Source organism: Eutrema salsugineum, unplaced genomic scaffold (assembly GCF_000478725.1).
Source record: "Eutrema salsugineum unplaced genomic scaffold, Eutsalg1_0 scaffold_3, whole genome shotgun sequence".
In the NCBI taxonomy this organism is placed as follows: domain Eukaryota; kingdom Viridiplantae; phylum Streptophyta; class Magnoliopsida; order Brassicales; family Brassicaceae; genus Eutrema; species Eutrema salsugineum.
The window spans coordinates 4177838-4180692 of record NW_006256756.1 but is presented as its reverse complement, the minus strand read 5'-3'; the positions used below and the strand labels follow the sequence as shown (position 1 = coordinate 4180692).

Below are 2855 nucleotides of genomic sequence, written 5' to 3'. Positions count from 1 at the left end.
GGAAAGAGAGATTTGATGACAGAATTGAAATCAGCTTTGAAAAAAAGTGAGGTTTGAGCCAAGAATCTCTTAAAAAGCTTAAGAATTGAAAAAGGTGTTTTATCTCCTAAATCTCCAAGTCTTTTGGAAGAGAAGAGAAGAAGGAGTTTTGATCCAAAAAGTGCATTTCCTTTCTTTAAAAAGCGTTTTTGTAGCAAAAACGGAAAATTTTCGGGAATTTTTAAGTTTACGGGAACTTACCTTTCTTGTCTTGCAAGCAAGGAAGGTTTAAAACTTACGAAAAATCTTAACGGGCTTTACCGGGAATACTCCAGAAATCATCGGGAAACTCCGGGAACTTTCGAAAAGCGGTGGAAATCCGCATTTTCGTCTCAACGACCAACGGCCGCGGTCAGGAGACGCGCGACCGCGGCGATTAAGGGCTCGGCCGCGGTCACATTCACGGTGCCGCGGTCGATGCTCCCTTGGCCGCGGGTCGGTTGGTCGCGACCGCAGCTCTTTCTCCTGCGGCCTTTGTCCAACTTTCTGGTCTTTGCCGGGCCGAGCAGCTAAAAACCTACCCTTTTCTTCTTGATTTTTCTAATTTTCTGATATTTTAGTGTTTTTGTTTTATAAAATATCTGAAACTTAAAAGGAAAAGAAAACATAAATTGTAAAAAGGAAAAGAAAACTAAAAGAAAGAGTACGTAAATGGGTTGCCTCCCATTAAGCGCTTTTGTTTTAAGTCGTTTAGCTCGACGTAGGCATGAAGAATCAGGCTGATTTGAATGGCACTCCACTTGATGTGCCTTTATCACTTCTGGTCGCTGGAGGTTTTACTTCTTCTCCTTGAGGAGCCGTCTTCTTTCCTTTACTCTTCTTTCGGACTTTAACATTGTTTAAAACCCTTTTTGTGTTTTCGATCAGCTCCTGGATTTGGTCCTCACTAGTTTCTGTTGCATCCGGTGGAATGATGATCTTGATTTTTGCAAAAGCTTTCGGCTTCTCCTTTTCTTTCTCTTTTGGCCGGTTTCCTTTGCTTGGAAAATCATCCAGGATAGTCGGGTAAAACCTTCTGCGATCTACATTGAGGAAAACAGCATGCCGGTTTGCATGATCGATTACTGCTCCTACGGTAGCTAGGAATGGTCTCCCGAAAATGAGTGGCCTCTCCTTGTCTTTATCGATCTCCAGGACTTGGAAGTCTGCTGGAACAATCTTGTCTCTCACTAGAACTTGTAGATCATGAATCGCCCCTTCAGTATCCTTTTGAGATGAATCTCCAAAGATAACCTTAACCGTCGATGTCTTTAAGGTTTTTATGCCCAATTTTTTGGCAAATGTCTTTGACATGATGTTGACATTGGCTCTGAAATCGCACAGGCAGTCTGTAAAACTGATTCCTGAAATGAAACATTGGAAAACAAAACGTCCCGGATCGTCGGCTTTTGTAAGCCTTTGAAACGGTGATTGTTGAGGTACCTTAAATGATGGCTGCTTGGCATCGACATCCTTGTAAAGAGGTACAAAGATTGGGGTTTCTTCTTTCTTTCCATCGGTTCTGGCCTCTTCTTCGGGCAATGTGGTTATAGCATTGCAAAACCTCTTAGGGTTATCTTCAACTCTTCCTGGAAGAACTCCACTTTGCCTCTTCATAGAGTCGGCTGTTTGGGCAACTTGTACGTCTAGCTTTTTGACGTGCAAAGATAAAGCTTCAAACTTCCCGTTCAGGTCGTTGTACATGCAGTCAACCTTCACGTTCACGTCTTTAGATTCTTTTTCGTTCGTTATAACGAGCTGTTGGATGGACTGTTCAAGTCTACCGATTTGTGAAGCTAGCTGGTTCGTCGTGACTCCCTGCTGTTGTACAAATTGATTGTTAAAACCCGTACCTTGGTAGTTATATGGCTGTCGCAGTTGATAAGCTCCTTTCCCTCCAAAGTTTCCACCTTGGAACTTGTTTTGGAAGGATTTTTGCTGTGGTGGGTAGTACTGATCTTGAGGATTCTCCACATTTAGATTGCGGTAAGAGAGATTGTTGTAATTTGCATTCCGGAAGTTGTTGTTGAAACCATTGTTGAAGGGATTTTATATGGTACTAGTGCTCCTACATAGTTCACCTCTTCTTCTTGAAAGGCTTGATTAATGTGATCGATATCACTAGGTCCTTCATCTTCTGCGCCATTGTTGGTCTCACAAGCATGGATTGGGCGATTGTTACTCTTCAGAAGCTGGCTCATCATGTTCTTCAACTCGGCTATCTTCTTGTTGTCTGTTCCGGTTTGCTTCGTCGAGCGATCATATTCAGGACAATCATTGCTATTGGCTTGAGCCAAATTTTCGATGAGGGCTCTTCCTTGGGCTATCGTCTTTTGTCCAAAATCTCCATTGCTAGCTGTATCAAGTGAAAGTTTGTATTTTGGTTGCAAACCTCGGTAAAATGTGCTCAGCAGGCTTGATCCAGGAAATCTATGGTGAGGGAAATCATGTTCATACTCCTTAAAACGTTCCTAGGCTTCATAGAAAGTTTCAGTCGGTCCTTGCTGAAAGCTTGAGATCTTTGTTGTCAACAATTTTGACCTTGACTTAGTATAGAAGTGATTCAGGAAAGCAGTTTTACACTCTTCCCAATTAGTAATCGATCCTGCAGGCAAAGATTTCAACCAACGGTGAGCTTTGTCTGCTAATGAAAAAGGGAACAACTTACACTTTAAATAGTCTGCTGGAACTTGGTTTGTTCTCATCATGCTGCAGATTTCTTCAAAGAGCTCGATATGGTCCATTGGGTGTTTAGAACGAACTCCATGGAATTGGTTTTGTTTCACCAATGAGATGATTTGAGGCTTGACTTCAAACTCATTCCGGTTCGGAAATGG

At 42.3% G+C, this 2855-nt stretch overlaps 1 non-coding gene across 1 annotated transcript; it reads left to right on the top strand.

The window, feature by feature from the left end:
- The first annotated feature begins 2445 nt into the window (after window positions 1-2445).
- On the top strand, window positions 2446-2553 carry LOC112085813. The gene has a single exon (XR_002899104.1). It is a non-coding gene; the product is annotated as a small nucleolar RNA R71 (small nucleolar RNA).
- The last annotated feature ends 302 nt before the right edge of the window (window positions 2554-2855 follow it).